The following is a 13242-nucleotide window of genomic DNA, read 5'->3' as shown; positions in this document are numbered from 1 at the left end:
TATTTAATGAAGCCACAGATCTATCAACTATGGAAGTATTAAAAAAGTTACACTTACACTTATTGCTTGTTAATTTATGATCATAATGTAACTTAACTGTACCTTAGTTATTGGGGAGAAGGAATTATATGTTGTATTTATACTTTACTAAACTGGATCTTTTCCCATGTAGCCCAGTTGATTTAGGTTTCTGATTAAACGAGTTGGAATCCATGAAAGTTTATGCAAAAAAATAATAATAATTAGTCTTTATGGCATTATTTTAGCTTAGAACTATCTAGTCTAACTGGCAGTGGTCTTCCAAAACTTCAGGCACAAGTCTTTTTGCAGTTTTTCTATTTGAGCTCTTTGTCTAACTGCAGTTGTCAGAGTTTGGATTGGGATCCACATGCATGTAAAAAGCATGTGATCTACCTCTTGAACTATGTCTTATCTTTAAAGATAAAAACTCCACAATTCAGGCCAATGCTTTGTCCAGCCAACCACTGTTTGCTCTGAATACAGTCTAGGAGTCTTTCTCAGCCCAGAACTATTAACTGGAGTAGCCTGAGATTGAAAATGAGACCTTCAGCACAGAAAGCTGTTACTTATCAATGGGCACTCACAGACTTTAACTTTTCAAACTGCTTTTTGACCTCTGTGTCAAAATGAGCATATTTTATAGGCAACTTGTTTTTATCATTCCTCTTCTGTTGCAGATATGGAAAATAATTCAATTTATGGTTACTTTTCATAGATTGTGAACATACACTCAGTAATATAGAATAGCAATTATAGCTGCACTTATCAGCCCATTGCTTGAGTAAACATCAATGCCCTTAGCACTGCGCTGCCCTGGATTTACTCTGGTGCATTTTAAAGTGTGTGTATATGTGTTTTAAAGAAAGTACATAAATGAAAAGCCAGTACTTCCCATCAATTATCTACCTCTCTATGGACTATAAATGCTTCCCTCATATAGAAGCCCAATTGCCTGTACATTTGGCTATTTGCTTTGCCTGCAAAATCACCTTGCATTGATAGCTGACAGAGAAGAATAGTCTTGGGAGCAGATAGCAAATATGCTCTTTTGTATTTACATTCTACAAGTGCTGATTGTCCAGTATGAACAAGCTTTTCTCTCACGTTTGTTATACATCATTAGATTTTTCTCCCCAGATCATAAAATTAGTTAAAGGCCTTCTTTACTTCTCAATAAACACACTGACTGCACTGTGTCATTTCAATAGAAACATGAGCAGTACAGAGATTTCACATGGTTTGTATTTGATGTATACATAGTCAGTATGCCACACATTGATGCAAGCAACTGTCCTTTATATGCTAACAACTATCACTGCCAGCAAAAAAATCTCAGTGGGCTTCTTCAAAAAGGATGATAGGATTTGGGATTCTTTGGACTGAACATGGGAAATGACATAACTAGACAGAAGCAGAACTGCCTGGGGCAAAATAAAATATGGTGCCCTCTTCATCCCACCTACATAAATTAACTAGACCACCAGTTGGGTTAGAGTTAGAAACCTTTGCAGACCTAGACTCACTCATTGCTGGTTGACATTATGGTGTCTAAAAACAACTTCCTCCTCTTAAATTTCTGTTTGAAGGAGAAAAATATAATAATGATGATAATTATAATTATAATTTTTATTTATATCCTGCCTCTCCCAAAATGACATTTGTACACTTGGTGGAACCTATAGGACAGATATGCCTCAGTCTGCTTAATTTAGTAGCCTTCTATACCTTTAAGCTGCAATGGCCCTCTAAGCTGCCCATCCCTCCATGGATGGGAACTTTTGGCATGCCTTGTAGGGAGAGGTTGATCTGCTAAATTCTGAGAATATATTAGAAAAAAAGTGACAGCAATACCACCCAGAACTTGGTTTTAACAAGTAACTTTTTTAGTAATGAGCTGGTGTTATTTATTTTATTTTTTTGGTCACAGCCATGGTTTATTTTTTTTTGTCACAGCCATGGTTGCACTTCACTACTTTTCAGTGGTACATAACAAAAATGGTCACTCATTACTGGGCATGTTCTGACACAGTCTGAGCAATGAGGGAAAGTTGTCCTAGTGGCAGCCTCATCCTGCCCCCCCCCCCCCCCCTGTATATATAGGTATGGTATTTCCTCTTGACAATGCTGTCAAGTTGTGTCTAACCATAGGGGGTGATGGTCATCTCCCTTACTATGTTGAAGAGCTAGTGTTGTCAGAGACTACTCAATGATCATGTGGCCATAATGATTGCACATGTTCACCTTCCACAGGAATAGTACCTATTTATTTACTTGCATTTGCATGCTTTTCAACTGCTAGATTGGCAGAAGACTATAGATTAGATGATGATAGATAGATAGATAGATAGATAGATAGATAGATAGATAGCGAGACACAGCCAGCATGAGGCAGTCACCCAGGCAACCTTCCGTCATATACACCATCTCTCTCTCTCTCTCTCTGTCTCTCTCTCTCTCACACACATACACACACAGTAGCATATATGTGTGTGTGTGAGAGAGAGAGAGGTTGTGTATATGTGTGTGTATGATGCAGCTAGTGAGTAGCAGAGAAGAGAATGACACAGCCAGCAACAAGGGGAGGAGATCAACAACAGAAGGCAAGGTAGATGAAACATACTGGAAACAGGAATTGCTCAAGAGCTTCAAAATAGTTGGGATTTTTAAATGAAAAAATAATCCTTTAAAAAATTACTCTTCCTTTTTTGCCTTATCTGTGCTGCTCAAATGAAAGAGGCTGCTGCTATCATCAGAAACAGAATTACTGTGAGTTCATAGGATGGGAGGCAGAAGAGGCAGCCTTGCTGGAATGTGGAGAAAGAGACAAGATAGGACAGAGTTCAAGGTGGGTTGTAGGGGTCATTTTCTTAGGTCATTTGCATCTATCTTTGTGTAAACATACTTACAAATGGGGTGCAGGATCTCAGCTACAGTATGAAAATAGTGTTTGCTGCTCATTGGTGAGCTTGCTGGGTATGTCATAGCCCTTTCTTGCTCAATTACTGACACTGCAGGATTTTGTAAGAACTGTATACTGTATAATATAAAGTTGATTTAATTGCCTGATTGGTCTGGAAACTTAGGCTTCCAAACCAGAGTCCACCCAGCACTTTGTCATTAAATAATGTCATTTAATCTACTATCAGACTCCATTCACGAACTTTAAATGGTTGCAGAAACATCCCATCCAAATGGCTGTTCAAAACAGCAGGAATTCTAGAAATGCACCAGCAACTACTTAGTTTAGAAAGATGGAAATCCCATTCCCAATTAGATTGTGTGAGAGGCTGTAGTTTAAGGCATCTGGCTGGGAAGAAAGTGCTAGACAACTATTGCATTGTCTTTTGAATTTTTCTCAAAATGTCAACGGTGAAATTGGCAAGTTGGGTGATCCAGAAAGCATTTCCCTATCTTTCTTGTACTTCCTTTGGCACAATAGATAATTGTGAAGTAAATAATTAGTAATGAGTATCTCTATAAGTTACCTTTCTGGACTTCAGTAACAGTAATAAGAAATGACTTGTTGGGCAATCAGAGTAATGAGTAAAGTAATTAGTTACTTTTAGAAGTAGCATGCTATGTTTTCTATGTACTGAGGACTGAAGCAGTGAGCAGAGAGCAGCAGGATCTGAAATCCAGAATAGGCAAAGCTGAGGAGGGTCTCCACAGAACACAAAAGGAAGACTTCATTGGAAGTAGCCCTCAGGATTGCTGGAAGTTCAGAAATGAATGAAGAGTAGGGATGGAAAGACTATTGTACAATGTTTGAAAAAGAATGGTTGAAAAATGTGTTATGTGTCTGTTGGGAAACTCTCATGCGGAGAACTCTGGATTAGGTAGAATCCTTGCTAAGAATTGCATCCAAAGTGAAGAGCTTCATCTCCATGATAATGCTCATATTGTCAAGTTATTATATTATTAAAGAAATAGGAAAAAAGATAGATGGGATTGTTCTTATGTGCCTTCAAATTGTTTTCAAATTGTGACGCTATCACAGGGTTTTCTTGGAAATATTTGTTCAAGGCAGGTTTGCTTCTGCCTTCATCTGAGGCTGAGAGCATGTGACTTGTCGTATGACAAGCAGTGGGTTTCTATGGCTAAGTGGGGATTCAAACCCTGGTCTCCAGAGTCATAGTCCAATGCTCAAACTGCTACACTATGCAGGATCTCAACAGAATAAACACAGTTAAATAAATATACCAAATGCTTGAAATAATAAAAATCTGAAGTCAAAGGCTTTCATGGCTGGCATCCATAGTTTTTTATGGTTTTTTTTTTTTGGCTGTGTGGCCATGTTCTAGAAGAGTTTATTCCTGATGTTTCGCCAGCATCTGTGGCTGGCATCTTTAGATAATACTGACCTGGAAGAGAATAGGGGTGTGTGTGTGTGTGTGTGTATAAATATATATATATAGTGTGACCCTGGGTGAGGAGGAGTGATTCCCATGTTAATCTGTGTATTGTTTTGTTGTTGATGGTGTCCTCAGGGTAGGAGGATATGCAAAAGTGGACTGATGTCTGCTAATTGGTGATCATTGTTTGCTGGGAAAGCCTCTGACCCTGAGTTCTTTCTCATTTGCATTTGCTGAGTCCTGGTTTTGGTGTTCTTTAGGACTGGTGTCCAAACTTTATTTACTTTGAGGGTTTCTTCTTTCCTGTTGAAGTTGTCCAAGTGTTTGTGGATTTCAATGGCTTTCCTTGTGGATGTCCTAGTCATCTGCAAACTGAACCAACGTTTGGGTCACACAGTATACAGAAAACCTACACATACAGACAGATACCTGCACAAGAATCCAACCATCACTCAGGACAAAAAAACAGCACAAAAAAACACTGGTAGACTGGGCAAAATGCATCTGTGAACCCCATTTCTTGGAAGGTGAACTGAAGCACTTAGAACGGGCTCTACAGGCTAATGGTTACTCCCGCTCAGACATCAGAAGGGCTGCCAGACCCAGAAAAACCCAGAGGAGTGAAGACAAGCAACTACCCAAAGGGAAGGTATTTCTACCATACATCAAAGGAGTCACAGACAGAATAGGCAAAGTGGTGAAGAAGCACAACCTCCAAATGGTTTATAAACTGACCAAAAAAATCCAGCAAATGCTATGCTCAGCAAAGGACAAGAGAGACCCTCTCACAGCCACAGGAGTTTACCACATACCATGTAGCTGTGGACAAGTCTACATAGGGACCACCAAACGCACTGTTCAAACACGAGTCAAGGAATATGAGAGACATTGCAGAGTGGGTCAGCCAGAAAAATCAGCAGTAGCAGAACACATTATAAACCATCCTGGGCACAAAATGCTGTTTGAAAACACTGAAATTCTGGACTATGCCAACAACTATCAGGTCAGAAATGACAGGGAAGCCATTAAAATCCAGAAACACTTGGACAACTTCAATAGGAAAGAAGAAACCCTCAAAGTAAATAAAGTTTGGCTAACAGTCCTGAAGAACACCAAAACCAGAACTCAGCAAATGCAAATGAGAAACCACTCATGGTCAGGGGCTCTCCCAGGAGACAATTATCACCAATTAGCAGACACTAATCCTCTTTTGCATATCCTCCTACACCGAGGAGGCCATCAACAACAGAACCACACACAGATTAACATGGGAATCACTCCTCACCCAGGGTCACACAGTACACACACACACACACACACACACACACACCTACTCTCTTCCAGGTCAGTATTCTCTGAAGATGCCAGCCACAGATGCTGGAAAACGTCAGGAATAAACTCTTCTAGAACATGGCCACATAACAAACATCTATTTATATTAATAAAATATCTATGTGTTTCTCTTGCACCAGTGCCAGGCTAGTGCCTATTTTAAGCTGGCAGCAGTAGAGTTATTGAGGATGACCTAGTAGCAGAGAAAAGTCCATATAAAAGTTGATATGCCACATGACAGAATGACATCTAGAGGGCCACATATTCTCTGCTATGCTATGGATTCCTGGGATTTGTAGTTTTTTTATAGCATCAGAATTCTCTGACAGAGGAGACTAAACATCTCACAAAACTACACATCACAGATTTCCATAGCATTGAGCTATGGCAGTTATAGAAGTGGGCTGAGCAGATGGATCAGGAAAGCATGGGCTTGGCCCATGCTTTCCTCACCTGGGGGCAAATCTGGATTGGTCCCTGGGCTGATTCTGGGATGACGGGTGAGTGTTTACATGCCCACCCATCCCTGTGCCATGGACCTGGTGTGCTCCTTAGATTTCTCTGTCATTGATGCTAGTGGGTAGACCTCTGTTGCCATGTCTAAAATGGAAATGGTGTGCTTGGCTGCAATCCGGCCTGACCCTGGCCCCAGGGTATTGGCCTGCATCATTCAAACAGGTCAAAGTGAGGCTGGGGGGACCACGGCCTTTTGTCCTGTGTGAACAGCCCCAGTGTCAAATTGCATTAATTCTGAAGTGTAGATGCAGCTTTGGTATAGATGATATTAAGCTGGCTCGACTAGTGGTCTGATTTGGTATAAGGCATATTCCTGTGTTAATAATAATAATAATAATAATAATAATAATAATATGTTTTATTTGTATACCGCTTTTCCTGCGATCAAAGCGGTTTACAGCATACATTTGCATATACAACAAAGCAAGTAACAACAACAACAACAACAACAACAACAACAACAACAATAATAATAACTCTGCTTCTCTCCCCTCAAGTTGGTGGTGGTCGGGGGAGGGCTCTTCAACTTGGCAGGCAGAGGCCTGTTGTTTCCTGCCTGCTTCTCTCCCCTCAAGATGGAGGTCGGGGGAGGGCTCTATATAGTGTTCCTATAGTACGTCTCTTCACAGTAGATGTGAAGAGATGTGTTATTTTTCTTCAACACTCATAAAGGTAAACTGTCCACCTCCTCCGAGATTACTTTTCCCTCCCTTCTCCCATCTGTTCCAGGTGCCCTGGCTTTCGCAATGATCTGCACTGGAACATTTTAAGACTTGAGCACTACTTTATGTGAATGAATAGCACAGAATGGCCAAGGAAGAAAAAATTGGCTAATATGAATCTTTCATCCAAGCACATATGGTTTTAAGTCTTAGATTTGAAAATATGCTTTTAAATGGCAGCATGAACTGCTAAACAAAGGATGCTATTGCTATATTACAGTATTCAACAATTAGGAAACATTCCTGACTGTAATATTTCCAATATTTTCAGCATTTTATTAAAGGAAAAAGAAAACAAATGAAAGACACAACAATTTGTTTTGACTAGATGACTTCAGCTATAAACGTCCTATCTCATCAAACAGATTGTTCGGGTTAGAATAGTAGCAAATTTTGCTATGATCACTCCTTCTTTTCCTCACCACAGCCTTTGCTATACATATTTTAATGACATCTCAACCTCATATATATTACATGTGACATTTTGACAAATTAAACAGAGCAAAATTGTTAGAAAGAAAATGCAGTACTTAAAGTAATTACATTTGCCATCTCTAATTAATGCAGGAAATGATTTGCAGTTTTTGTCCTGCTGATTGTGAATCAGTGTGCAGGTCAAGTTCCTTTGTCCTTTCTGTGAGACAAACTGTTAACATAGCAAAGAAAGATACCCACAGATGGTTTTGTCATTTTATGAGATTGTTGATTATTACAAATATGTGCCTTTTGACTTATATATGGAACAATTTATCAGGATCTATTATTGTTTGTATAACTTATAAGGTATGCATGTGAGCTTCTTCCAGGCACACACACTGGATCATTGTATGCATTCTGACATTACTGTAGTTTGCTTCCTTAACTTCCACAAGAAGAGGAGTCAACAAAGAAGGAATCAGGAGCTTTTCTAGAGGGAAGTAAAAAAAATAATCATATACAATATTCATTTCTAGGCCAGTGGATACCTCTAGTTTGTGCTCTAAGGGCAAGTTAACATTCTCTTCTTCTTGGAAGAATGGCAGGGAATGAAATAATAAATAAATAAACAAAATGTTTTTTCTTATACTTTGCTAATATTTTGCATATTATAATCTTGTTTGGTGACATTTGCTGACATCCCGTTAATTATTTACATCATTGTAAACTGATGTACATTGTACAAACATGCCATGGTGAGTTGTAATGATGCACAACATCCATATTCTCAGGAGGTGAGCAGAGATGTAGTTATTCTTTGGGACCATTATGCAATGGGTCCCGTTGCAGATCAGGCATCATAGCTCTATGGGTCCATAGGGACAGTTCTTGAGATATGCCCCCATATGAGTCACTGGAATTCACTAGAAGGGTTGTGCATCATTTCAGGGATATAGCTGTATCATTGTAAGCTTACATGTCATTGCATCTGATGTAGGATCTCAACTATTCTTTGAAATATGTCCATATCATGCCAGTGCTCACAGTTTAGTTGTTTTTCCAGAGAATGTTTGCAGAGCTCTAATTTTGTGGAAGATGATAAGGGAGGTCCCAATAGCAGCCAACACTTAGCCAATGACAAGATAAATACAGACTTCCGATAGACATTTTAAATGTTTTTTATTGAAGCAGAAATGTGTGACAACAGTACCCAGAAGTATCATTAAAGTTAATTAAGGATCTGATAGTGTTTCAAATATGAGCCTTTAATTTGTAGGTTTGGTAGCTTAGCAATACACAAGCTCTAGCCCTGAGCAGAAACTGGAAAACAAGGTCACAGCTTGAATAGGAGGAAAAGGGAAAACATCCCTGCTGTTTGAAACAGGAGAAGTATATCTAAAATGGATTTAGTGTGATTTCTAACCCATCTTCCCCAGAGGCTCAGGGAAAGTAATATTATATTTAAAATCTAGATGAGACCAAGCTAGTTAAAATGAAGAAAGCAAAATGCTGAAAAGAACACAAATATATTTTTGTGTAATTTGTCTGCTGGAAAATATTTCTTGTAGCTCTGTTGAAAGGTATGTCTGATAGAACCTTGCATGAGCAAATGTGTAAATTACTTGTGGATATGGGTCCTTATGTAACTAACCAAGTAGATTTAGAAATTGCCTGATTTGTCACTGAAAATCAGATACTAGAGCAAAGCGTTTCAGTGCTATTGCTGTAAGTTGGGAATGCAATAATTTGATTTTCTTTCCTTTTCCTAATAAATTTTTTAGAATATAACATTTAATAAAATAAAACTAAAATATGTCAATTTTGCCAGAGTGCAATACCAGCTACCATCATCCAGGATTCATTATTACTGCAACATCCTTAAATATGAAGATTTCAACAAGCACAATGTGTACTTGGAAGTTTCCTCCATCTGTTCAGTGCAACTTGCTCCCAAGTAAGTGCACCTAGGACAGACTGCAGACAGCATTTATTATCCTTGGAGGGCTCAACAACAATTGCTATCTTAGAATTTCTTAGCACTTGATCATTTAGTATTCTTTGGCTTGATAATGACTAAAGAGATTGAGCTGCAAAGAAGTCTTATAAATGAACATCCTCAACTAGAATTTTGGCTTAATTTTTGCAGACATACATACACAAAGACCAGGCAATCCTGTGCACACAATCTGCAAGGCACCTTTCCTTTGTCTGCCAGTACCTTATATATTGTTATTGTTTAACACTAATTTAGCATATGCTATGTCATCGTGGATCATACAGAGTCTGTGCCAAAGGAACAGGGGAGGAGACAATCCCATGCCCACCAGCAAATTGTTTATCAAATCCCAGGTGCCAGGATGTGCTGAGAACTGCTTATCTCTCCTTTACTCTGGAATGTCCTCCCTCCTCCCCCTGTACCATCATGGACAAGGAGAACTTTCTTTGACCCATTCTCCCAGCAAGACACATGAGGGCTACACATTTTTAAAGCTAACTTCAGCCTGAACCAAACTTTGCTGAGGCCATAAATTTCTGTCCCAGTACATGGGCACACTCTGGACTTAGGGGCTCTACAGACTGCCCCTTTTAGTGCTGTGGCAACCACACGCCGCGACTACAATCTCACCTTTCTGTGGTGCAAAAAGAGCTGTGAAAAACGTCTCCTTTCTGCACAGCGGAAAGGGCACTATAGGTGCTGGCACCACAGTTTTTGGCACTCCTTTGGCACTGCATTATCAAGATGCAGTGCCAGAGGAACACTGTCATGCTGCCTGCCATGGGTTATAGAGACAGTACTGAACCCCTTTTGAAAAAGCTTCACTGGCTGCTAGCTTTTTTGTTTCCTGGCTCAATTCAAAGTGCTGGTTATGACCCATCAAGCCCTATGTGGCCTGCCTGTATAAGCCAGCCCCACCTCTGAGATCATCAGGAGTGGGCCTTCTCTCAGTCCCAGTGGTTGATGGGGATGGCTGCCACTTGACTCTGGAATTGCATTCCCAGGGAGGACAGAATGGCCCTCTCTTTGTTGTCCTTCCATTGACAGGCAATTTTTTTTTATTCAGACAGGCTTTTAACAGGGCAAATTTCAAAAGAACAGGCTAGGGGGTGCTGTAATGTTTTAATTAAACTTTTAAAAGGGGTAAATAAGCAAAAATAAAAGCGGAATTATAACAAAAACCTTAACTCCAAAAGAAATTGAAGTATTAAAGCAGAAAACTGAATTTCAAATAGTAGATAAAATCAAATATCTGGGGATTACAATTACCAACCAAAATGAAGATTTGTATAAAAATAATTATGAAGTCACTTGGAATAAGATTAAAGAAGATCTAAATAATTGGAATAATAACCATTTGTCACTTTTGGGCAGAGTTGCAACAATTCAGATGTGTGTACTTCCAAAAATGTTATTTTTATTCCAAACCCTGCCCATATTAGTGAATAAATCATCGTTTGTGAACTGGAACAAAGATATAATTAAATATATGGAAGGGGAAAAAACCTAGAATTAAAGCTAAAGTGTTGCAAGATCAAAAAGAAAATGGTGGATTAGGACTCCCCAATCTCGAACTACATGTATATTATAATGCGTGCACACTCTTATGGGCTAGAGACTGGACTGTGCTAGAAAATCAAAAACTGTTAGAATTAGAGGGAATTGATATGAAATTAGAATGGCATGCATATCTTAGTTATGAACATACAGATAAAGGAATTAATGCACACAAGATGAGGAAAGCAATATTTACAATCTGGAAAGCATACAAAAAAATTTTCTATACAAAAATTCTGAGGTGGACTTTCCTGCAAGAGGCCTTTCACAAAAATGAATATCTGGGAAAACATACGTGGATCAAATATGAAGTCTGTCTGACAAATACAAAGGGTGAGATAAAACTAAAAACTAAAGAACAATTAGAACAACAGGGAATAAGAATTAATTGGCTACATTTTAGGCAACTAAAACAAGAGTTTTATAAGGATTTGAAAGAAGACGGAATAGAAACAGAAAGGAAAGAATTTGATAAAATTATACTGAGAGGAGGAAAATGATTTATCAAAAAAACTTACAAGGTACTTCTGGATATTGAGTTGAAGGAAGAAACAATTAAAGAAACCATGGTAAAATGGATGCAAAACATAGGAAAAACAATACTACTAACAATGTGGGAACATTCATGGAAAAACAACCAGAAATTCACAAAATGTAACACAATAAAAGAAAATTATTTCAAAATCTTACATAGATGGTACCTAACTCCATTAAGACTAGCTAGAATGAAAAAAAATATATGACGGTAATTGCTGGAAGTGTAAAGGGAAAACTGGAACTATGTCCCATGCATGGTGGCAATGTGAGGAAATCCAAAAATATTGGGAAAAAATACATAAAGCCATACAAGAAGTGGTAGAAATAAACATTCCCCTATCTCTCAAATTATCCCTATTAAATATTACAGATGTAATTCAGTGTAACTTGGACAATAACAAGATTAGTATAATCTTATATTTGATCTCAGCAGCCCGTATGGTGTTTGCCAGATATTGGAAAACAAGGACAATACCAGAAATAGCAGAATGGAAATTAAAGGTGCATGAGCTGAAAACTGTGGATCAACTGACAATGTATACAGCAGGGAAAACAGACCAAGAATATGAAAAAAAAAATGGGGAAGGATTGTGAAAATGTGGTATTAGTTAAGAAATAAAAACAACAGATGTAAAACAATATGGGACAACCATGCTAAGGAATTACAAATTCTCCGACAGGTAGACGTAGAAGGATAAGGAATTCAACATGATATTACTAAAATTTATATTTCGGAACCAGAAGTTCAAAGTATCATTAAGAATTGAAATGGACTTTTAAAAACAAACAAAAGTTAAAAGTAAGCACTAGAATGTTTTTTTCTTTTTTCTTTTTTCTTTTGTATAAAATGAGTTACTTGATTATGCGTATATATGGAAAGTATCTTATTTTATATATTGTAATAAAATTCAATAAAAATTATTAAAAAAACTTTTAAAAGGGGCTTATTATTTTTTATTGCATTTTCTTTTAACTTGAAGTGCAAATTATTTTAATACTTAATTGTGTTTTAATGTTCACTTTTAGTATATTGCTGCTGCTGAAGCCGATTTGAGTTTGGGAGGAAAATTTGAGTTTGGGAGGATATAAGCACCTGTGATCCAAACTTAAAGTGAACTATATTTTCAATTTCCCTTACGGAACTGAAACTAGCTCAAAATTTCAAAACAACAAGAACAACAACAAGGTTTCATCACTTGACTGTAGTTATGTCAAAACAGATATCTTTCCCCAATTCCAGAAATAGTTACAGAAACAACTCCGTATTGCACAGTACTGTCAATTAATCACTAGACCAAGGTATCTGAAAACAAGAACCAGGGCCACTAAATCCACATTTTATAGCCCTGGGGGGATGGTCCATACTTTCCCTTTAGCTGATGGGTATACTTTCTTAGATGCAGTTAAACTCTTGATTAATCAGCCAGATCTCTTAGAAGTGTATCCCCTGCCAAGTTTTTAATCAAACGGCAAAGTTTAAGGGGATATGGAGCGAGAGCTGTCCTAATTCAGGGCTCTCCAGGGTATTAAGGAGATCTGCTATCTTAATTATAACTAGTCCTTTGAGGAAATTTGAATACCTCAGCAAACAGGGAAATAATTGCAATCTCAAAGAAGGGGAAACAATTCTTGTGAAACCTAAGCCTTTTATTAACATAACCTGATGCTTGATTCAATCACATCTCCCATTAGTTTAATGTAAGCAGCACCCTCAGACTTCAAGGTAAATAAATGGTACACTGAATCCATAGCATGAATACAAAATTGGTACTTCATGTAAAGTTTAAGAATC

The 13242-nt window shown here is 38.0% G+C and overlaps 1 long non-coding RNA gene across 1 annotated transcript in view; it reads left to right on the top strand.

Moving 5' to 3' along the window:
* The first annotated feature begins 2755 nt into the window (after positions 1-2755).
* LOC121924802 overlaps positions 2756-13242 on the top strand; it is a 34604-nt gene continuing 24117 nt past the window's right edge. Inside the window, exon 1 of the long non-coding RNA XR_006102723.1 lies at positions 2756-2866. This is a non-coding gene — a long non-coding RNA (uncharacterized LOC121924802). The remainder of the gene's footprint in view (positions 2867-13242) is intronic.

Source organism: Sceloporus undulatus, chromosome 3 (assembly GCF_019175285.1).
Source record: "Sceloporus undulatus isolate JIND9_A2432 ecotype Alabama chromosome 3, SceUnd_v1.1, whole genome shotgun sequence".
NCBI lineage: Eukaryota > Metazoa > Chordata > Lepidosauria > Squamata > Phrynosomatidae > Sceloporus > Sceloporus undulatus.
This window is presented reverse-complemented; position numbering and strand designations above follow the sequence as displayed.